At 44.7% G+C, this 25,305-nt stretch overlaps 1 long non-coding RNA gene across 3 annotated transcripts in view; it reads right to left on the bottom strand.

Annotated features, from left to right (window-relative positions):
- Positions 1-25,305, bottom strand: part of LOC112265051 — a 181,641-nt gene that overhangs the window by 13,702 nt on the left and 142,634 nt on the right. For 2 of the 3 annotated variants that reach the window (XR_006078643.1, XR_002955720.2), the window contains one exon: positions 7,092-9,807. This is a non-coding gene — a long non-coding RNA (uncharacterized LOC112265051). Of the gene's footprint in view, positions 1-7,091; positions 9,808-25,305 lie in introns of those variants that run through there. The other variant, XR_006078642.1, reaches the window with a different exon arrangement.

Below are 25,305 nucleotides of genomic sequence, written 5' to 3'. Positions count from 1 at the left end.
TTTCAAGCATGGTTGTGGCTGAATCATTTCAAGTTTTTTAACGTTTTTTTAATGTTATGGGTATGCTTGTAATCGGCAAGCACTAGGGAGTATTTTAGGATAAAAATAAATAAATTAGAGCTAAGCACAGTCAAAATAATAGAGGAAAACCTGGTTCAGTCTGCTTTCCAACAGACACTGGGAAACAAATTCACGTTTTGGCAGGACAAGTGCCAAAAACACAAGGCCAAATATACACTGGAGTTGCTTACCAAGACGACTTTGAATGTTCCTGAGTGACCTAGTTAACAGTTTTGACATAAATGGGCTTGAAAATCTACGGCAAGACTTGAAAATGGCTGTCTAGCAATGATCAACCATCAACTTGACAGAGCTTGAAGAATTAAAAAAATAATAAATAATGTGCAAATATTGTACGATCCAGGTGTGCAACGCTCTTAGAGACTGACCCAGAAAGACTCACCACTGTAATCACTGCCAAAGGTGATTTTAACATGCATTTACTCAGGGGTGTGAATACTTATGTAAATTAGATATTTCTGTATTTAATTTTCAATACATTTGCTAACATTTCTAAAAACATGTTTTCTCTTTGTCATGATAGGTTATTGTGTGTAGATGGGTGAGAAAATAACATATTTAATCCATTTTGAATTCCGGCTGTAACACAAAATGTGGAATATGTCAATTGGTATGAATACTTTCTGAAGGCACTGTATAGTCAGATGAAACCTCATTCAGATCACAATCAAGGGCATTCTTAGGTTTAATATATATATATATATATATATATATTTTTTTTTTTTTTATGAAGATCTTAATTACAAGGGTGACCTAGTCAATTATTTCAAATTCTTATGAAATATAATGGACTTGTATACTTTTACTGGGCAGCGATCAATATCAATCTGTTTATTGTTATAAACATTTTATTATATGAATCAGATTACTTTAATTGAGATGATTTCACTTTCGATGTCTGAATAATAGCAACAACAAGGGATACATTTCTAAAACAGTGACAAAGGCGGTATCAACATCAAGATGTTTTTCCTGTGGTTTTGGTGACATTCTGAAGGTACAGTACATCACTCCATAGACAGAGGGGTAATTGATAAGGGTGACCCGTAAAACGATTAGTGATCAACAGAGGTGAAAGGGTGCTGTCAATCATCTGTCCACTTGACCTGTGGTGTGCACTGCAGAGGCACACGCGAAATATCTGCACAATGTGGGCTAATATGCTGCTACAGGTGTTGGCGGGATGCTTAATTTTTTTTCATTCACAGGGCAAGTTAAACATTTCGGTAGATACCCCTCCATGCACTGACGTTTGGTTTGGTCTGGTCGAGTCCCCTGGTGTCCCATAGCGAGAGAGCCAAGCAGTGGCATCCCATTATCCGACAACAACAGGGGTCGACCCGGGGTTATTAGAATTTGCCACGCAGCTCCACTTCTCCCCTGAACCGCAGAGGGAGGGATGGAGATGGAGGAGGGGTTCCTCACTTAATCACTCGCGGTGGCTTTTCAAAGAGGGGGGAAACCTACTTTAAATTTTGCGGTGATGAAAAATCAATAAAGCTGTAATTGCTTGGCTTATCGCCGTGCGCGGGAACAAATTGGGAGAAGGCTGGCGCCCGCGCACGTTTGGCTGCAGCAGCGCGGGAGTTTCTGGGGTTCACTGGGCCAGCTGAGGGAAAAGGTCTCGCGTGATAATTAAATCTTCTCACACTGATTTTCTGCCAAATTTATTTCCCCAGGGTCCATAACTCTGATTCACTGCTTACAAGCCAGGCATAACTAATCATTTCAATGCGGGGTAGCCTTACAGCAAACCTGAATGGGGGGGAGAAAGAAGGACATTGACTCGACTGGTGGACACCAATTCAACTCCAAATCAAACATCATTTAGGAGAAAAAAAATATCGGTGGAGTTAAGTAGGCTAATAGACGACGACATTGCAAAGGAGTTTGTTTCTGTAAGGCCTGCATGTCAAACATTTACATCTACTGTAGCCTCTAAATGCGTAATTTATTGGCCTCTCTCTCCAAATAAGGCAGTATTTATTCACCGTTTTAATCAAAGAAACAAATATAAGTTATAAAACCGGTTAGCTGTCAGTGCAATATTCCTCAACATGTTCAAGACATTATTGTATTGACAGTGAACATAATAACACAACAAATAAGTGGATCCATCGCAGAGCACTGCCACTAAACGACAAGTGATGAGTCCACCCCAGGATCGATAGCAGGTCAATACAAACCAGATTTTCTTAGATCAAAATCACTGTGAATGATATTCTGTCAGAGCGCACAATAGAAACACAGTCAGCTTTCTCGGAGCATCCAGGAGATACCCTCGATATATAGGAAAATAAAGCCACAATAGGAGAGCGTACTGTAGCAAAATGGAATTAGGCCTAATGACGAGGGCAATGACAACGCGTTGACATTATTCACCGTGTCTCATCATCAGCGCCATCTCCCATATTAGACTTCATGCAGGGTGATAATCGACACATGAACACCGATGTTTACCAGGTGCTGAATATCTCTGCTTGTCCTTCAAGTGCTGTGGCAGGATCCTCCTGCCCGCCCGGTAATTAAAACATTTAAAGCAGCACGAGTCCCGCGCTCCCGGGGTGTGATACCGGGGTCAGACGCCTGTAGATTCTAATTTGCGCGTCATTTGTATTCATGACAGGGTGCGTGCTAAATATTTAACAGCAGTCAGGTAGGAGTTTGTATTGTTAGGCTTTCGAGGTCAAATGATTTAATTTGCAGGCACATTATATTAAAGCGTCCAATGTCCAATCCCCCCTCTCACTTCCATTAAAAAAAAAAAATATTACCACCAAAGATACAAATTGAGGCACATAAAGATTGGGAGAGCTTGTTATCTGCAGCCTATTTATTAATTTGATTTAGAATACGGAGCCCATCATTTATTGTAAGGCATGATAGCACATGTGAATGGTAGACTAGGGAACATATCAGGGTATCACACATTATTAAATGGGGCATAATCACACTGGCGGACTTCAACAAAATATGAATTCAAACATTGCAAGCGAATGCAGATAGATAGGCCTACTACCAGAGACACAGACAAGGCTAACCCCTAATCAGCACTCTAACTGCAGCTATGCTTAGAACATGAAATGTATGCCAGTTCCTCCATATGGGTACTTGTTCTCCTCTATAGGAGAAGGGGAAAAGAAAAGGCATCTCTTGGTTGGTCCATTTTCTCTCCCTTGCTACTTAGTTTTTTTTCTGTTCTACTCAGCAAGGCCATAGATGAAGTCCAGACATTTTCCTCTTCAGGATGGGGCTGGTGATTGACAACAAAGCTAGTTAAATGGTGATGAGGTGTTAATGGCTGCAGGGTCAGGGAGATATGGTGAATATTTAATCACCATCTAATTCCAGAACACAGCCACACACAGACAGGTACACACCCCAACCCGTGACCCATCCTACAAACAGCATAATTAAAGAAACAGTTATTTTGTTTTAATGCCAAAAGAGCAAGCCCGTAGTATATATTCCTCCTAATGATATGGGTTAAAAAGCTATTACATGTCTCATTAAAATATATAATCTTCCAATCTGCCAGCGGTTTGGGGTGATGGGGACAGAGAGAGGTGCATATGGCTTAAATACCTAAATACCATCAGCATAGGCGCAGGGATACAACCCTTTACAACATCATATAGTCGTACACAAGATTCAGATGCACCAACAAGGATGATGACAGCCTTCTGGGTGTATTGGCTTTGAAGTGGCATGGCTGTGTGTGGGAATGGCTGAGGTTATTAAGCATTTGACATGCATTTCCATATTGACTGCATGATGGTAGAGCCTCTGCCACGGGCTCCTCTCAACAACCATACACGTGAAAAGAAGGGGAATTAACAATCTTAATGAGCCCGGGTTTGATCTTTCTCTGCCACACAATGCACACAACACCTGATTCATTTGCACCTTTTCATATCAGGAAGGCTAGGTGGTGTGGAACCGCTCGCTCGCTCGCTCGCTCGCTCACTCACTCACTCACTCACTCACTCACTCACTCACTCACTCACTCACTCACTCACTCACTCACTCACTCACCTCATTCACTCACCTCACTCACCTCATTCACTCACCTCACTCACTCACCTCACTCACTCACCTCATTCACTCACCTCATTCACTCACCTCACTCACTCACCTCATTCACTCACTCACTCACCTCACTCACTCACTCACTCACCTCACTCACACTCACTCACCACCACCACTCACTCACTCACCTCACTCACTCACTCACTCACCACCACTCACTCACCTCATTCCTCATTCACTCACCTCATTCACTCACTCAACTCACTCACTCACTCACTCAACTCACTCACTCTCAAACATACATCAACGTTTTGGAGTGTGTGAGCACTGGGTTGAGGACCACAGCCATTACATCTGAGCATAGAGGAACCTTCTACACCTGGGGCCACAGACAGCCACTGACATAGAGTCAGTCTTGCCCTCACACCACATTGGCCTGAACCCTGGTGTTAGTGTGTGGCATCACACTCCTCAGCTAAAACAACAAGTCAGGGCAGCAATACATACAGCAGACATACGTAGTGGTTCTCTCTTCCCAAGTTTAATTTTCCAACTCTAGTATTTTCCCTTCGACAGATGAAAAAGTAACAGACCTTTCAAGTTGAGAATACTTTGTTAAATTATGACCATGGGGCCAAGTATAGATCCAGATGTACTCTTGATAAAACCCACTTTGCTCAGGGGCAGCCAGTGTGCAATAATATAATAATAGTGTGCCTATCACAGCTTCCACATGAATCGAGAACGGTTTCGATTAGTACCAATACCGTCGGACTTGTAAATCTATTTGTGAAGTGGAGTGTAGGTGGCTGTTCTTGTCCTCCCTCTCTCGTTTGGTTTCATTTTGTTCTTCTTAGCGGTTCAAGCGGTAACTTTCTTGTCTGATCTGTAGGAGCCCCTGCGGGAGTGCATGGGAGACCCCAGTGACCCAGCGTTTAATAAGCATCGGGCCCACCTCCTCTGTTTAGTGGCCCATTGAGAAGCGGGGCTGGGTGCCAGTAGACCGTGTAACGCCAGCTCACTGTCTTCGAGGTCAGAGCCAAAGCAGCTGTTGGGTCGACGAGGGCGCTTTGACGCTTTGATGAGACATTTTGCACCCAACTATTTCGGTCCACTCTCCCAAAGAGGACCAGGAATAAAAAACCAAGCCTCGCAGCCTTATGCAGGCACAGCGCGTTACTTAATAAAACAGGAACAGTTTGAGAGAGGAATAAAGTGGCTTGGAGCTGGGGGGAGTCAATTGATTCCAAAAAGGCGAGATTACAGCGTGAACTCTGCTTAAGAAACCTACTTGACTGGGAGCTCGGCACCGTAGCCTGGAGCCACACACTTACTCAACACTTTGCCAATGTCTCCACTGAGAGAAAGAGAGAGCGAAGGGGGGAGAGAGAGAGAGAGAGAGAAGGGGAGGGGGAGAGAGGGCCGGAGCAGCAAGAGAAATGAAAAATAGAAGGAGAGAATGACAGACCAAAAAATGAGGGCGAAACAGAGAGCGATTTAATTTATGTCCTCGCTGCCAACGGAGGAAAGACCAGAGTAGGTTTGCAGGGCTAATTAATTTCTGATTGCCGGGCTTTCATTTGGCTAAAAGGTCACCAAACTTTAAAGGTCATGCACAGTTTCCCACTGTGTGTGTGTGTGTGTGTGTTACTGTTACCAAACCCCTTGAATTACTCTCCAGAAGGGATGTGGTGCAGTACATAGCCAAGTAAAGACACTGGTAACATGGCATGTACCACAACTCGACAATAACGACACTGAACACCTTCAGCAAACTGGAAGTTTTCAGTATGTGTGTGTGGTGTAATGCTATGAAATGCTTTGTTTCTCAAAGACATGGTAGAGGTGCGAAATGTAATGAATTCAATGCTAGCTACATCCGCACACACATACACACACTTACACGGACGGAAGCACAAACACGCACACACACAAAGCCATCCGAACCTGAACCCTGACGACCCTGACATTTTCTCATTTATTTCAGGACGTCACTGACTTAATTTCATCTGAAGCCTTTTAATACTGCTAGCACTTTCTGTAGCTCCATAAGCAAATGGCTCCTGACTTTATTTGAGAATGTCTGTCGAAATGCTGTCTGCTTCCCAAATGGCACCCTATTCACTATGTCAGGGGTTTTTCAAACGTTTTTGGGGCCGGGGACCTCTTGTGATAGCAAATTCATCAGGGGCCCTCTTATAATCAGAATACGACTTGAGTGAGACAAAAATAGCATACAATGCTTGGCCAGACGAATCAAGTCTCGGGCACTGGGAAGAAACATTTTAAAGGTCTGCCTCTTCGCATCGGGGAGAGAATGTTGCATTTTTCAAGCTAACTTCCTGTAATTACGTACATAAAATATATCACTAGCCACTTTAAACAATGCTACCTTATATAATGTTACTTACCCTACATTATTCATCTCATATGCATACGTAGATACTGTACTCTATATCATCGACTGCATCCTTATGTAATACATGTATCACTAGCCACTTTAACTATGCCACTTGGTTTACATACTCATCTCATATGTATATACTGTACTCGATATCATCTACTGTATCTTGCCTATGCTGCTCTGTACCATCACTCATTCATATATCCTTATGTACATATTCTTTATCCCCTTACACTGTGTATAAGACAGTAGTTTTTTTGGAATTGTTAGTTAGATTACTTGTTCGTTATTACTGCATTGTCGGAACTAGAAGCACAAGCATTTCGCTACACTCGCATTAACATCTGCTAACCATGTGTATGTGACAAATAAAATTTGATTTGATTTTATGTTATGGGGCAGAGAGATTTTTTTAATTCTGCGAGAGAACTTTGCAGTTTTAAAGCTTAAATTACAGAGCATTTATGTACAGTATAATAAAAAATAAATAAAACATCAAAAGTTGAAATGTCTTGAGTCAATAAGTATTTCAGCCCTTTGTATGGCGAGCCTAAATAAGTTCAGGAAACCGTTCAAGGAACTGATTGATTGAATTTATTTGACAATTTGTAAAAATCCATACATAAGGGGGCTCCAGCTGGTGACGCCTCCACATTCAATTTAAGAAAATCATCAAGGATAACACAATAAAGCTTAACAGCTTATTTCCATTGTGGTCCTTCTGAAGAGGGAAAGGGGGAATAGAACAAGGTTAGGCGGCGAGTGTAATGACAACAGACAATGACAGACACCATTTTTGTTTGTTTCACAGCAACCGATAATGTTCCTAATAAACATCTATGGACAGGTACATCTTCTTTGTCTCACATACCCTTAATATATAAACAATCAATCCCTAATATACACACAAGACAATCACATTATAATAAATCACAGGCACCAAAAAGGCAGACCATATGCTATCCTGGGCATTTCCCTCTCCACCACCTACTTTAATCTTACCACTCACTCTTGAGACATGCTACTATTTAGCAATTGTTTCAGTGAGAACTTGAAACTACCTATGGAGGTTTTACGTTTCAAATTCTTTGGAAGATTATTCCAAAGAATTGGCAGCCGAATATAACAATGTTTGTTTCCCCATACCACTTTTAAATCTAAATTTAATCTAAATCCCTCCTTCTAGTTGAATAGTTCTGGTTATCCCTTACTAAGTTAAAGTAGTTACATAAGTATCTGGGGACTATATTGTGGACAATCTGATGTACAAGACACAATTTTATCTGAGCAACTCTCTCGTCCACTTTAAGCCATCTAAGGCTTTCAAAGTGGGAATAGTCAAGATGCGTAAGTGCTGGAAGTTTAAGAATAATCCAGACTAATTTGTTCTGAGATGTCTGCAAATGTATTTTTTAATATCCTGAGGGCACTATTGTACCAGGAAGAGCATGCATAGTCGAAGTGGCACTGAACAAGAGCCCCTGCCAATGTCCCCATTGCATTCTTATCCAGATATTTGGAGGTTCTAGCCAGGAACCTAATTTTATGGTTCACTTTGGCGATAACATTTTGTGCCATGCTCTCCCCTGTCAGATGGTTATCTGGCACACATCCAAGATACTTAACAGTCTTTTGCTGCGACTACTATGTCACCTACTTCCACCTTAAAATCTGTGGATTTCCTCAGTTTGAATTTGGACCCGAACAAGATGGACTCTGTTTTCCAAGGTGAAGTGACAGCTTATTGTCATATAGCCATTTACTGAAATGGGGCGGCAGGGTAGCCTAGTGGTTAGAGCGTTGGGCTAGTAACCGAAAGGTTGCAAGTTGGAACCCCCGAGCTGCCAAGGTACAAATCTGTAGTTCTGCCCCTGAACAAGGCAGTTAACCCACTATTCCTAGGCTGTCATTGAAAATAAGAATTTGTTCTTAACTGACTTGCCTAGTTAAATAAAGGTACATTTAAAAAAATTCAGCACTGAGGGCTTTTTCAACCACATTTTTGTCTTTGTGGGAAACCAACAGTGCAGAATCATCTGCATATAGGAAAAGGTCACATGTACAGGCAGATTTCATATCATTTATATACAATATAAGTAAAAGTGGACCCAGCAAACTCCCTTGGGGTACACCGCAGTTCAAGATTTGGGGTTTAGACAGGGTCACATCCACCATCTGTTTTCTTCCTTGCAGGTAAGAGGTGACCCATTTTACTGCTAAGTTGTTAAAGCCCATGGCTCTTAGTTTGATTAACAGAATCTCACGATCCACTGTATCGAACACCTTTTGGAGAACTAACATAACCATACCACAAAATTTCCCTCCATCTACTTCCTTTCTTATGTGGTCTGTCAGATATAGTAGGCAGGTGTCAGTGGAATGGGATTTCCTGAAGCCAGATTGGAGCTCATAGAATAGGTTATGCAAGGAAATATAACTGTCAATCTGCTTGAAACCTGGTTCAGTCTGCTTTCCGCTAGACACTGGGAGATTCATTCACCTTTCAGCAGGACAATAACCTAAAACACACGGCCAAATCTACATTGGAGTTGCTTATCAAGAAGACAGTTACAGTTTCAACTTACATCTGCATGAAAATATATGGCAAGACCTGAAAATGGTTTAGCAAAGATCAGAATAAGTTAGAAAATAATAAAAGGGCAAATGTTGCACAATCCAGGTGTGGAAAGCTCTTAGAGACTTAACCAGAAGGACTCACAGCTGTAATCAGTGCCAAGGGTGATTCTAAACATGTACTGACTCAGGGGGTAGAATACTTATCTAATCAAGATATTAGTGTTTCATTTTTCATGGTTTTACTTTTTTATTTTATTTTTACAGATTTTATCATTTTTCATTCACTTTGACATTACAGTGTAGATTTTGTGTAGATCGTTGACCAAAAAGTGACAATTAAATACATGTTAATCCCACTTTGTAACAAAATGTAGAAAAAGGTGTGTGAACACTTTCTGAACTGTGGCACTGTAACTCATGTCTAAAGAAGTTTGGCAATTGCTCGCTGGTCTGTCTGTGTGCCGGTCTTTATTACTGTCTGCCAGCCCATCCGCCTGTCTACCTGCCAGTCCATACATCACCACCACTCAGCTGCAGACCACCAGTATGTATTGATGTTACACAAAGCATTATGGGTACTGTAGTACATCATGCTACACAGTCCACCTATAGTACCACCTCCACTACTAAATTGATGACATGGACCAGGCTCACCTTCATCTTCTTGGCCTCCTCGTCCTTCCTCTTCTTGGCTTTCAGTACCTCATCTGTTATGGCTGGAAAGGAGAGAGAGACACCCTCATGAGCAGAACAAATAGCACATTTCTTTATCGAACCACATAACCAGCACACGTCGCTGGGCAGTGTATCTGTATCAAGGAGGAGTGTTTTCTCCATTGTTCCCTAACCCGATAAACCCCTTAACACGATAACCTCTCTCACTTTTAATATAGAGACCTAGCTAGCTTAGTCTTACATTGAAGAACACACCTCTCTCTAAGTTTAATATCTTACTCTTGAATTTAATAACTGAACTCGGGCATTAGATTTAATTGCTTATCGTTCCTCTTAAACCTATTAACCTATCGCCCCGATCTGGTTTCTTACTGTCTCGAGGGCCACCCAGGCCCTGCTTTTACCCTGCACATTATCCCAATGAATTGTTCTCTCAGAGCAGTAATAGGAAATCAGCTCAGAAACAGCGACTGGCCGTAGCATAAGAGATAAATCAGATCTGGGGGGCCTCTTGGTTTGCTAGTATATTGAATCTAAATTGCAGCCCCCACGCCCCTCCGGCCCCCTTGTGTGGCTCTCCATGCACACCATCCATCTTGTAGGCTGATAATGTGAGCCGGCCCAATTCCACCTGATGTTTGCATTATTACATTTTAGTGCGCTAACGAGCTGCGGCTAATCCAGCCAGAGGAGAGGAGGAGGAGGGCGGGATCGGATGCAGAAGCCAGGGCCTTCATGGCATTTTTTCTGGTATTATTCTCTCTCTCTCTCTGTCGCTCTCTCTCCGTTCCTCGATGATGATTTGAATGAAACATAGACCCGGCGTCACTACATAGCTCTTTGGGCCCCGAGGCCCCTCGAGCTGCAATTACACATATAATCACAATTGTATTTCAACAGAGCCCGCAATTCTCATCCCCTTCTCTCTTCTCCTCGGCCCTTCCAGCCAAGGCGGAATGAAGCGTAAATGAAGTGAAGGACTTCTGCCGTCCCCAACACTTTGTTTTATTATGACCTAATTTAATCAAAGTCCCCATCACAGAATTGCCAGGAAGGCAACGATGAACTGGAGTCTCTAATAGACAAAGAAATATACCTCCAATAATGATCCCTATACGCCCTACAGATATTCCCCATATATCTATTTATATGGCGTATATCTGGCCGCGTGTATGCTGTTGTTTACGACTGTACATTACCAGTGTGTTGGATATATAACAGTGGCGAGGTAAGGATGTACTAAGGTTGTATTAATGTTTTTCCAGTAGCGCTCCTTATTGATGTAATTAAATAGGATCTGGCGCCGTTGTGAGGACCGACTTTCATTGTTTGTGGGGGCAGGATCCCCTGGAGGCAACGCGTAGATGAGAGATGGATAAACAGTTTGATTTTGTGCTATCGCCCCGAGCAGTATACTGGAGAGATGGAGGAAGAGGGAGAGCGAGGGAGGAAGGGAGGGCGGGGGAGAGAGAGAGAAACAGAAACAGGGAGAGAGTGTGTAAAGCAGAAGGATAAGAGAACCAAGTGAAGGGCTGGAGGGGGGAGACAGACAAACAAGCAGAAAATAAATCACTCTTCACTGTCTCACTTCTTCCAGTCTTTTTTCCCCCCACTTCTCTTCTCTGTCTCACTTTCTCACTTACCCTCCTGTCTGTCTCACTCAGGGGCTAGTGGTGATGGAAGGGAGGTGGTAACTTGGAAGTATTAGGGACGTTAGCGGCCATTTCAAGCTAAGTCACTGTGCTAAAGAGGCAGAACGTTGAGTTTAAGTAGCCGTTGTACGAGTGTGACGGACGTTTTGTCTACGGCAATTACGAAACAAAGACGGCAGACGAGGAGTCACAGGGAGAAGGCAGAACTTATGGCCTGCATCAAGCGAGCGCGAACACACACACACACACACACACCTAAACACACCCCTAGTCCATCCATTTGCAGTCACACAAAGACCTGTTCGCTCTACTTCCACATACTGTATGCACTCACAAACAAACACAGTACACCCACATTCATTTCATATTAGTTCGCTAGTGCAGTGTTCTCCTCTCCCCTTCTCTCTGTCCTCTTTTCTCGGTTTTGGAAAAGTTTAAACTCATTAAGTGTAATGTTATTGGAGACTCAATTTTACACCGCTCACTCATCAACTAGTAAGATAGCAATAAAGCCCAATGGCTCATCGGAGACGCTAAATGCTTTGAAATAAATGATGCGCTGCAACAGAATCGTAATTAATTTACAGTCCATATTGATAGCCCTGCCGTACTCGGCTCTATCTTTTTTCATCTCTGCTCACATCTTCATTATTGGGGTGAAATCGCCTGAGTGAAGAAGGAACCGAGTCAACATCGCTGATGAATTGCCTGAGAAAGATGCGGCGGCCCACTCAAACGTTGTGCCTCGGCGCATCGATTTCTCTTAAGCATTTAATTATGGTGAACAATAAACAGCGTTGGTTATGACTTTTTTTTTTCTTTAACCGGTGTCGAAAGCAGAGGAAGTTGATTCTAGGTATTCAAATCAGTCTGTTCTTATTCTGGTTTACCTGCGAGGAAGACACTGTTACCTTGAATACCTTCAAACACCTGTGTTATTTTGACGCAGGCATAAAAAGACACAATGTGTGTGTGAGGGAGAAAGATGTATGTGTACGCATGTATTAGAGAGAGACACACAGGAAAATACGTTTTGTGTGTGTGTGTGTGTGTGAGGTTGGAGGTTACCGTTATTAAGAGTAAATGAGACGGTTACTCGCTGGCAGAGAAAATCTTCCTTAGAGCAGGGCTCGGAGGCATAGCCCCCCCCACACACTCCTACTCAAACGGTCTACAAAAACACCCAACTCTAGCCCTCTTACCCCAGCATCCTCACCCCTCTACCTATCCTCCTCCTTCCCTGAGCACCAGTGCTCTCACTTTCTTTCTCTCTCCCCTTCAGCCCCAGGCCTCTCAATCAAACCAAACAAAGCTCATCCTGCTCCTCTGTGATTAATTACTCAGGCCTGAATATCAAAATCAAACACCCCCGTGTGAAGAGAAGGGGCTCCGCTTTAGAGCGCCGCGCCCACCGAAGGCAGACAGACAGGGGGACGGGAGGGTGGGCTACGCCTCCCTGCCTGCCTGTGTGCCTCACACACACACACCCCTACCCCCTCCAGCCCCCAACCCCTTAGAGAAGTCCAGTCCAACCCTTTCCCCCCTCACACCCCGCTAGTCTCCTCTACATATCCCTCTCATTTGTAAGTTCCCTGGTCCATCAGGCTCCCCTTTCAACCCGGAAGCAGGGGTTTTACTACTACTTGTGGCTGCATCCTAAAGGGCACCCTATTCCCTATGTAGTGCACCACTTTTGACCAGGGCCCCAAAGTAGTGCACTAAATAGAGAATAGGGTGCCTTTTAGGATGCAACCCTACTACTATTACTCCTACTGGTAGTGAAAGTGGTGGTGGTGGAGGTAGTGGTAAGGGGGGGAGAGGGAAGGGCTTTTAGACTGATTTACACTGACTAACTAATCAGATGGGAACACCATCCATCGCTTTTCCTCATCTCCACAGAAGGCTTATTTTCCAGTAAACCGAAGTGCAGGTAGAAAGGGAGAGAGAGAGGGAGAAAAAGAGAAAAGGAGAGATGACGAAAAAGGCTCCCCCCGCAAGGAGCTGAGCTCACTCCCTTTCCCTCTCGATCACAGTGCCGATTTCCCCTCCACCCCCAACAGGGCTCTATAAACCACCTCTAACACCCCATTCACATCACATACTTCACCCGAGCACCTACAGCTAGGCTACATGATGGGTTCCCTTTATGTGTCCTAAATGACACCCTATTCACTATGTAGTGCACTACTTTTGACCAGAGCCCATAACCATAACCTTTTGACCAGGACCCATTACCAGGGCTCTGGTAAAAAAAAGAAGGGGGGGGGAAGTAGTGCACTACATAGGGAATAGGGTGCCATTTGGGATGCAACCACAGACAAGTTAATGAGAGAAGGGACTGGAGGAAATCAACGCAAACAATGGAGTGGTTGGAGGGAATAGATAGAGGAGTGGATGGAGCGAGGGAGTAGCTTGGAGGAAGAGCTCATTTGCAAACTACAGACTACACTGGAAGAACCCTTAGGAAATGCAAACAGAACTTCTGGTCTACTGACACAGCTCAATAAGTCCTGCGGAACACCAAAGAATAATAGTATCAAAACCAAAATGGGAAAACAGTGGGATTACAAAAGGATAGAAAAGCAGAGAGAAGCACTGATCTGACTGTGAAATAGAAATGCAAAACACGTCAGCTTCTGTGTATTACCCACTCCTCAACATGTTACGGGTGTGTGTGTGTTAGTGATGCGTGGGTCAGCTTCTGTGTATTACCCACTCCTCAACATGTTACGGGTGTGTGTGTGTTAGTGATGCGTGGGTCAGCTTCTGTGTATTACCCACTCCTCAACATGTTACGGGTGTGTGTGTGTTAGTGATGCGTGGGTCAGCTTCTGTGTATTACCCACTCCTCAACATGTTACGGGTGTGTGTGTGTGTTAGTGATGCGTGGGTCAGCTTCTGTGTATTACCCACTCCTCAACATGTTACGGGTGTGTGTGTGTGTGTTAGTGATGCGTGGGTCAGCTATCTGTTCACCCGCAATTACTAATAACCCATCCGCATTTGGCTAATAAAGGGGAAATCTGAGGCCCGCACCTAACCTGAAAATATAGAAAATGCTCTGTAGATAGAAAAAAAATAATACTTTTCAAGCCTTATTTCGATAGGCCTGTTTTTCTGATTATAATTTCCAACATTTTAGTAGGCTATTTGTTAGTCAACTCGTCTTTAATTAGCAACATGCAGTTTATTTTCTGTCATTACTTGCTACCCAAGAACACAAGTCAAATTCATTCCACGGAGGACTGAGTGTCTGGGGGTTTAGCTCCTCCCTTTAACTTGATTGATGAATTAAGGTCACTAATTAGTTAGGAACTCCCTACACCTGGTTGTCTAGGTCAAAAACAAAACCCAGCAGATACTCCATAGAATGAGTTTGACACCCCTGCACTAAAAGACTAAACAAACCCTTGCTCACCAGAAAATGTCATAAATCGATAGAATGAAATCTTCAATCTAGTTGACATCGGCAAAGTTTGTTCTTTAATCTCTGCTTCTCACTTGCAACAAATGTGTTTAGGGAACAGGGAGAAAATGTGATAACCCCACCAAAAAATGTGAACATTTTTCTGTGCAAAATCAGTTTGACCGGTTTAAGGCAATTGAAAGATGTGAAAACGACTCAACATGTTTCTGATAAGATTTCAGTTAGTCTTGGATCCATAGTATTTCAACCATATAAAATAGGCTATCAGCTTTAATGACGCTGATAAAAATAGCACCTTTACAGATGGTCCCTAACCGCACATTCATTCTCGCAAGATGCTGAAATAAATCAATCATATTTCTCCACTCCTCGAGTCAAAATGTACATTTGTTGTTTCATTTGTCTGCAACAACTTCTGTAGGAGTTAATATTATGTAAGACTGTGAGAAGTTATAGGTCTACAGTCGGTGTCCAGATTTCAGTTACTATTCCATTTAACCCATCTGTAGGCCGTCATTGCAAATAAGAATTTGTTCTTAACTGACTTGCCTACCGGTAGTAAAATAAAGGTCAACATTTAAAAAAAAAATCTGAACAGAACAGTTCCCTTGACGTGCCAAGTCCCCGTTTTGTGACTGTCGAATTTGTATAGCGTCTCACAATCATTACACATAACATCTTTCCCAATCATTAGGCTACTGTTCAGGCCCTTCCTTCTCTTTACTTTCACAGCTTTTCTCTTTTTGAATTAAACTGTCCTTTTTGCCTCATGGATCGAAGTGAACTTTTTCTGCTCAAAAGCATTTGGCAATTGGCTTGTATTTGACGTACGTACAGTTGGCCGTAAAGCTTAGGCTTATGCAGAACACCAGAAGAAAAAAAAAAATTATGAAAGAGAAACCTCATTGTAGCCTATAGATTTGAATTGCACAACAATTCTATATTTATGGATTTTTAATGCATTGTTATTGCTTAATTCAACCTGCCCGACACTCACCCGCCCTTCATCCACATAATATTTCATGACCCCAAACTCGCCTATAACCACTATAACCAGCATAACTGCGGGTTATGAGTCAATCCACGCATCCCTAGTGTGTGTGTGTCTGTGTGTGTGCTGTATGTGAGTTTGAGCGAGTTTGTGTGTGCACACTGTATGTGAATTTGTGCATGTGTGGGTGTGTATGTGTGTATGGAGAGTAGGGGGGTTCCTGTTATCCACCCGCCAATCAAAGTGAATCTGAATGTCAGGAGGAGAGGAAGCATGATAAATCAACCTTATGCCCAACGACAAACATAATATTAGCAGCAGCACCGCGCGATTGGAAAAATGTCCCTTTGAATCAGGAATGCACTTTACAGTGAGCCACAGCCAGGCAACCTGCACAGTGCAGACACACATACGTATACACACAGGCACGTATACAAACACACACACGCTCACACATACACCCATCCATTCATTCATTCGTCCACAGGCCAGGAGACGAGAGAGATGGATTTAAGAGAAAAGGATGAAGGGATAAAATGATCAGCCATTAAATGAAATGTAACCCCCGTGGCCTCTACAGGCTTCCTTTAGCACTAGAATGCAGATAGTGTCACAGTTAGGAATAATGAGGGCAAGAGGTGAGGCGTTTCTCACCAGGGCACTGCCACTATCTGCCACTAGGTGGCACAGGATACTGTGTGCCATAGTAACAGATGAGAATGCCAGAGGCTCTGTGTGTGTGTGTGTGTGTGTGTGTGTGTGTGTGTGTGTGTGTGTGTGTGTGTACGTGCGGAGGGGCTTAAGTGCATGTAGTCCTATTAAAACCAGTCGGTGTACACCTTGTAAGGCATAATTCTGAACAGGGAAATCAGGCCGGTGCATTAATTTAATTGAACAGTTGAACAATAGGTGGGTGGAAAAGCTTTCAGAGAAGCGTGATAAAAACACAAGTTAAAACGGACAATAACACACAAGGTCCCTGTGACTGAAACAGTTACTTCATGTTTTCGACAGTAAATAGAAAGTACGAACAAAAACCTGGGATGTAATTACTAGTACACAGTATGGCAAAACGTTTTGCAACAGAACACGTTTTGCACTAAAAACACAAGGAGTTTTTAATTGGGCAAATTCAGGGAGGTCCCTCCATGTTACGTCCCATTTGATTCTGTTTGGTTCCCAGTGAATACACCCCTGAAAAGGGAGGGCAGACACCAAACCAACGACGCGGCCTGCCATCCGGCCGTGGCCTCTGATCTACTATCAAGAGGATGTAATGACGGCCCATGAAATATTAACAAACAAAACAATTAGAACGAGCTATCTTACCAATTCAATCAATTATTCATTGACAATCGTCTCTCTCTCTCTTCAGAGGCTGCTTTATTCTCTGTGTTTCCTGCTATATTCTTAGAAAAAGCTTCCATTACGAGGCTACACACACGGGTTCTAACCCATCCTGATGATGGATCACCCTAGTGTACAACAGTAGCGCCATACATAGAGAATAGGGTCCCTTTGGGCCCCTGGTCAAAAGTTGTGGACTATGTAGGGAATAAAGTGGCATTTGGGATGCATTTCCTGCTATATTCTTAGAAAAAGCTTCAATTACGAGGCTACACACACGGGTTCTAACCCATCCTGATGATGGATCACCCTAGTGTACAACAGTAGCGCCATACATAGAGAATAGGGTGCCTTTGGGCCCAGGGTCAAAAGTTGTGGACTATGTAGGGAATAAAGTGGCATTTGGGACGCAGCCTGGCTGTTGGGACTACGGGAGGGGAAGAGGCACAATCAGAGAAATTACACTCGTCTCACTGAGGAGACTCGTAATAAAACCAGAGTTCTTCAGGCTGATGAGAAATCCAATTAATTGAAAACAATTTGCGGTGACGAGGAAGAGACGTTTGTTCTCTTTCTTTCAATCTCGATTTTCAACAGATGCCAATCAAGCTGCGGGTGGGAGGGGGGTGGGTGGGGGGGGTCGGGTGATGTGAGGGGTGCGTAGAAGCGCATGTTCACCCCTTTCGGAATCAGACAACACATTTCCAAAAAATTTTTAAAAAGCGCTTTTTACGCATTTCCGGCAGAGGGAGAGAAGAAACTAACTGTGTCTCGGCTCAGAATGTGAGACTACAGATGATTTTCTCCTTAATAATCAGAATGAATCATGAGGTTAAGGTCGACAGCTTGGTAGAGACTGTAGCGACTAGTTTTCACTTTCCACATGAGACATCTTAGGCTCTGCCTGCTTTGTCTGATTGGACTATGCTGCTGTTTGTCTATGGACTGTGGTGAGCCTGGATTGGAGGCTGTTGGAGCTGCTCTGTGCCCAGAGAGGAGGTGAGGATCCTGGGGTGGCAGAGGCCCCGTCCTGGACCACAGCAGCCCTTCACCCACCCAGCTCCACCATGGACCTCCACTGACCCTCCCAGGCCCCGGGAGCACCCAGCAGCCTAGGCACACGTGACCCCGATGCATGGGTTACTGAGGCGGGGGTCCGAGTCTACTATCCTGGGGCCAGAACATTGCACAGCAGGGATAGGGGGTTCACTTCACATAGTCACAGGGGTGTTCAAAGTGTGCAAGAGAAGATTGTGTGTGTGTGTGGTTCAGGTCAGAGAAGCACAGCAGGCCCACAACCTTCCTTTCCACAACCAAAGAGCAAAGATTTCCCATAATTCCACAGTTTCACTGCTGCCCTTTTGGATAAAACACCTTCAGTCAGAGAAAGGACTTATGGGAAAGGCATGGAGGACCACAGGCCTCTCACGGTCAGGTTGGAGTCAGGGTGAGATGACCTTGTGGACTGTAAATAGCCCTGAGGTGTCAAACACAAACACTTACTACTGAAAAGCCAACCAGAGTTCACTCCCACCAGGCCAAACAGGGCACATAGAAGTTCCTTGCTGAACACAAGGTCCTGAAAGGGCTTTATGAAGAAAACACATAATGCAGATATCACAGAGTGAAATATTCACGAGGAATGGGGCACTGGATGACACCTCTCCACCTCCATTCCTCACCAGGTCTTTTTTTTTATCACTCTCCTCTGCCATTGTCTTCCTCCCTTGGCGTATTTCTCTCTCTCTCCCACTCCTCCCTCATCCGTCTCTACCCCCTTCCATTTCCACCAAGCTGCGTGCGCCCCCTCCCTCCATCCCCCTCCTGTGGCAGGAGTCTGCCTCTTTGAACTGGTCCACTGCTGGGATTTAGGAGGAGGGAAGGACGGGAGAGGGGGGCACACAATGCATGTCCAACATGCTGTGTTTATATTTAAGTATGGGGTGTTAATAAGTGTGCTTGTGTATTTCCACTAAGAGTGTGTGTGTGTGTGTGTGTGTGTGTGTGTGTGTGTGTGTGTGTGTGTGTGTGCGCGCCTGCCTGTGGTAGAATACACGCGCGTGTGTGTATGGATATCATTGTGCAAATGGGTGGGAAAGGATGGGGAGTATACGAGTGTGTAGCAGGGTGCGTGGTAGGTGGGGAGTATACGAGTGTGTAGCAGGGTGTGTGTTCCTGAGTCGGTGTGTGCTGCGAGTGCTGATGTGATGAATGGAGAATAATAGGCCGGGTTCCGCGCTGACAGACGGCGCAGGATCTCATTGTGAATGAGTGGGTGAGAAGACGGAGACTCGCGGCTTGAGCCGGACCCCCGCACATGAAACGCAAACTCGGGGTGCTAATCGGCCGGCCGACACAAGGCGAATCAGGAGGGCGGCCACTTAGAAGGAGAAAAGAGGGAGACCCAGGCCCGGTGTAGTCTCAATAGGGCTCAGCAAGGCTGTTGATATCAGATAACAAACATGGAGGACAAAGGAGGTGGAGACTTGGTGGTCCTCTGGGCCTGTGTGTGTGTGTGTGTGTGTGTGTGTGTGTGTGTGTGTTTCCAAAGCCCTCTGGAGAAGGGGAGAGAGACGAGGATGTGGACGTGGCCCCTGGACTACAAACGGCAAGGACACCACGCTCCACTGAACACTACAGGCTAACACAGAGAAGAGAGCAGACAGAATATCTCAAACACATCATTAGACGATCCTTCTAACGAGAGAGATGTGTTTTGCCTCGCGGTTTCAGGTACCGCTATTACGGTATGTTTTTAAGAGTGAAACAATAAAGGGAGAAAGAATGAGAGAGCAGGGCAGAGAGGGGAAAAAAGGGGAAGAGAGTGAATGAGCGAGACAGGCAGAGAGGATCGGCAGAGCGAGAGGTAGAAATGTGCCAAACGAGGCCCCCTCTAAGGCACCCGAGCAGACCCCCTTCTCTCTCCCCTTTCTCATCTCTTAATGCTTATTTTCATCACTTTGCTTAAAATATTGATAATCAATTAGGCCCACGTCTGTTTTGCTACAGAATCTGTGTCACGGTCTATCACACTGTCAGAGCCAATTCGCCGCTCATTCAAAGTTCATTTTTTTCCTTGGCCGGTCTCTGCCTTTGGAGGAGTCATTAACCGGGGAACATAGCCCGAGGTGCAATCACCTATTCTCTTTCATTACAGGGGAGATGGAGAAGGTGAGAGAGATTATTAGAACTTTGGAATGATCACAAAGCTTCGGAGTCGCCTGTCAGATCCCCCCTACGTGTAATTCATCTGGCCCCTCCTGCTCCCCCTTGGCCCCCTTCTCTCCCCCCCTTTCCCCCGTGCCAGGGGTTTGGACGTAGACATTATTCATGAACATCTGCAGCGCACTGAATATTCCCGGCTGCCTCTGCCATGATGAAAAGGGAGCTGCCCCTTTGACTTTAAAATGAACATGCCGGCGAAAATATTACGGCCAAGCATTTTCAGAATTGTTCTCTGTGCAGTGCGCAAAGAGATGGACGGGAGGATGTCACAGGTGTAAGAAGGAGCGAGGTACAATACAATACAAAGGAACATATCTTATATTGGAGTGCTTCTATTATGGTTACAAAAAAAGAAAGTGTACCAAACGGAAAATCTACAATGTCATAATTAGGGCAGTGAGCATGTTCTGTGACCATGTTGGTCCTCAGCCCAGGGATGTGTTCATTAGGCACCAAACAGAAGCAACCAGACTGAAACAGGGAGGTAACAACCTGCACCTGTCCAATAAGCGGTGCTACTTTTCGTGTTTTCCGTTGCAAAAACACTTTCCGTTGCGTGCCCTAATGAACACGACCCAGGCCGATCCAAGGCCCGTCCGTGTAGCAGGCAGACTTATGCTGTTCTCAGGTACAGCTCCCCTGGGGGTTTCCACACATGAAAGAGCAGCCAGACATATAGACAGACAGACGGGCGGACAGGGAGGAGAGCATTCTTCCTCCTATCACACCAGGGGAGGAACAGCTGGACGGAAACCAAGCCTCCCAATCACACTGTGTTGTTTATGCTCACTATAACCCTCTGAGAGACTCAACAGTTAAACTCCTTGGAGGGCACCCTGTGGTTTCAAAACATCGCACAGAGGTAATGACATAACGTTATAGCTGGCCAACTAGGAGGAGTACATCAGTGAGGAGTACATCAGTCAGGTTTTTTGAACATGCCATTAATTTCACAACACGCAAAAGTATTTGTGCATGTGGCCCCGGCAATTTGGCGGGCTGCATTTCGGCATGCAATGTGCACCCGTCTCGTCTCGCTGCTCCTCAGCAGTGCAGTGTCGGGTGTAACATGATGTAGGTTAGACCCTGGTCTGTTTTCACACCGTGTAACAGGCACAATGTGAGAGCGCGGGTCTGAGCCTTCGCCATCATTACAGCAACAACCAGCCTTGTTTTGCAGCTCGTTAAAAAGCACCCGCTGATTTTCGACATGTTCGCCAAACATGAGAACGGTCTGATCAAATGTACACAACTTTAGCACTAATCTAATTTGGGGGGGGGGGCTGCTGCAAACCACGGATGGGCCTTTAAATGGATCCATCTGGGTTGACTTCTAACTCTCTCCTCCTTCTGAGCAACAAATGGCTGGGAGTAAAGAAAGAATAAACGCAGCGCAACAACAACAAAAAATTGGGGAAAGGTGCTTTTTTTCAACCACACTCAAAGGGAAAGTCAGTGGGGTTTGACACAGACTGAAATGGGTGCTTTTTGCCTCAGCTCTTGTTTATTGCAAATGGCAGACTGAGTTTACTCTGGCAGTTAGAGGCAAAATGAGGCTTGACAGCTTTGTCAGGGAATTTGAGTGGTTCAGTGGCAGGGCAGGAATCGGGATGATTCTAACGTCTTTCATCTCCAAATCGCGGCCGTACGCTCACCATGCCTCCTCTGCAAGAAAAATAAAAACGCACACACCCCTGCCTGACATTTTTGGGGGATGACAGACGATTTTCTAACCCTCGTCAAAAGACAACAAAAAAATCACAAAGAAATCGTTAAAAAAAAAAAAAGAAGAAGAAATATGCCGAGCAGAAGTTTGGATGCTCCGGACGGACGCAAAACAAACATGTCAAGAGATGTTAGCACTCTCTCTGAAAACTAGATATAAAAACAACAATAACAACTCTGTCTCTCTCTCCTGCTCTCCCTCTCTCTCTCCGACTCTGACTTCCTCTCTTGGCCGGTGCTGTGTAAGAGCTGATGCCATCCCACTCAGGATCACAGTGTTTGAGGCTGTTTCTTTCCAGTCCCTGGTAGGTTCATTTAAAGACTATGTCTAAGACTGCAGCGCTATTAGCATGACCCTTCTCTGCCCACCTCTGAACACTGCCTCTGCCAACAGAGAGTTTCCCACCCGGAGCTGAGGGCCAACCTACAGGAGTCATTCCACAACCAGACACCCCACCGGCCCACTGCTCAGACCCCACCACTGGGCAGGGGGAGCCAGGCTCCAGCTTCTCCATCTTTTCCTGGCTCCCACGTGCCTCGAGGAAAGGCCGGTGGAGAGAGCTGGAGCGTTAGGAAGACAGAGAAAGAGAAAAGTCAACGTGATTGAAAGAAAAGGTTGGGATAGAAGATGGGATAGAAGGAGGAGGCCTCGCCACAGAGGTATTGTAGTTACACTCAGAACCTTAACTCCTTCTGATCCGCCATATCCGCTCAGTCGCCTTTTTCAATTTAGTGGATTTGTTCCTCTGTCTCTCCCGAGCGAGGCGGATGAGGTATGAAATTAATCTTTATCCACTTTTTGTGGCGCTACCTCCAAACGCACAATGTGTGTCGGTAATTAGCCGCAATGCTCCGTTCCAGAGCTCCGGCAGGCTCCTCCGTGTGCCAACTTTTCGCCTTTTGTTCTCGCTGCAGAATGCCGCCCACTCCGGCCCTGCCGTCTCTGTGCCTTCCCGCTCCACACCCACACAGGGCGTTACACAATTCCCTCCAAATGTGCTTCGCTTTAGAAACCCATTACTTAGCCCCTGTGGTTTTGTTCGACACAATTAAAAGAACACCCCCTTCATTTTATTTGGTGGAGCAGCCTCGGGTTCCCTGGCCTTGGCTAGCGTAGCTAGCATGAGCCGTGACCGGCACAGCCCATCTAATTCGCAGGGTTTTTGTTTGCATATCGGCTTAGTTTGGCTTTCCATTTGAAACTGCTCAACACTCTGTCTCGTCTTATTGCCGCGACTTGATCCAGTTCAGCTAGTAACTTTAAATCAAGATCAATCAAGGCAGATGCCAGTGCAGAAGTATTCTCATATCAGGAAATGATCCTAACAAGGTTAAAAGGCTACAACATATATAATAATAACATACAGAATGATGGTAAACAATTACAGTGCAAACGTTATGTTACACATAAAAGATTCATGATTCATGTCACTAAAATAGAACAGAAGGGAAGTGAAGACAAGACAAACAAGCTAGCGACTATCCCCACTTTGTACCTGCTATGGAGAACCCCACAGCCAGTCTATAACTCCACCTCAGTAAATGGTGCAACCCTGTGTCGGTCATATAGGGTGCTGCCATTTTATAGGCTCACAGCTGATTGAGAGTGTCGGGAGAGGAAGGGTCAGCACCGACACCAGCATTTAGCCCCTGAACTCTGACCCTAAGCATAAGAGAAAGGGCTGGTCATGTTAATGACAGGTCTGGAGACTAGTGGGGAGTAGGCAGGGCAGGGTGGACAGCTGGCCTGCACTTCACGCTGAGACAATGACTCTGTGAACTACAGGCACACTCACACTCCTCCTCCTCCCTCCTCACCTTGTTCTAAGCCCTCTGTTTCTAATTGAGTGGTTTGGAGTCTCTTCCCCACTTACATTAGCTCTGGACCGCGATATGGAAACTTTTTGACGTGTGTGTGGGGAGGGGGAGGACGTGTGTGTGTTGTGTGTAGTGTGTGTGCGTGGCTGAATGTGCCAGGCTGGATGTGAGTGGGGGCTGTGTGAAAATTGTAGCGTGTAATTACTGTGCGCACTCAGAGGGTCACACTGTTACAGAGGGATTCTGGGAGAAGGGAGTGGTTACAGAGGCTGAGTCCCAAACGGCACCCTATTCCCAAAGGGCTCTGGTTAAAAAGTAGGGTACTATTTTCGGGAACGGCGTGCCATTTGGGATGGAGACAGAGCGAGAGGAAGGAGACATTCCGACTTAACTCGCCTCATTCTGTGTGACTTCTCTTGTTTAACACAGCCGACATGGGCAGACGTCATGTTTTTTACACCCAAAGTAAAAGAACACATAATTTACATTGTGATTTTGAGGGTTCAGTTGATCGAAGCATGATGCCTGCAACACTTGATTTCCAGGTGGACTACATACATTGCATTTGTTAACTTTGGATTCAAGCACCTAGGCCTATAATGTAATAAATGATCATATGTTAAAAATACTTTTTGAATGAAACATGAATTTTTTGAACGAAACAAATTTTCTTACTAGTAATGCCTTCATACATTTCTAATAACTTGAAACTTCTGGGAAACTTGTGCTGAGCTAACATTTAGGTCTACCCTGCTAACGCTGTACCTCGATCCCCATTTCACCTGGTAAAGCGCATGGCTTTTATACAGATGACACAGACACCAGCTCTCCCCTGTGACGCACCCGCTAAACAGTTATCAGTAGCACTCAGTGCGCACACTCATTTCTCTACACTGTGTTTAATAGCCACAATGATCAAGGAGCCCTGGGTTTCATTTTCAGCTGACTTGTTGAATTGTCTGTAATTGCATTATGAAATTTGGAGTTTTAACTCGCTGTAATTGTGAGGTAATAGCACTTTAGTGATAATGAGAATGTTAGATATGACCGACTGTGCATATTAATCATTCCAGAAAATGTCAATCCGGCCCGCCTGCTAAAGGGCTTCCGTTTAATCAACTTAATTTATAAAACAACCAACTCATAAAGCAATTACAGGTCTATATATTAATCGAATGAATAATGCATTATGGATAGAATTGTTTATGCTGAAATCTTTGTAGTTGCTTTTGTTAATCATCATTGGGGAAACTGCACCGATGTTAGATTTGATATAATCAGTGAAGTGGGTGGCAGAGTCGAGCAGCAGTTTTGGGTGAACCATCGTTTCCTTCGTTTAGGTCCTGAGGCTCAG

This window comes from Oncorhynchus tshawytscha, linkage group LG13 (genome assembly GCF_018296145.1).
Source record: "Oncorhynchus tshawytscha isolate Ot180627B linkage group LG13, Otsh_v2.0, whole genome shotgun sequence".
In the NCBI taxonomy this organism is placed as follows: Eukaryota; Metazoa; Chordata; class Actinopteri; order Salmoniformes; family Salmonidae; genus Oncorhynchus; species Oncorhynchus tshawytscha.
Note: the sequence above shows the minus strand (reverse complement) of the source record. Positions and strands in the feature narration are given on the sequence as shown.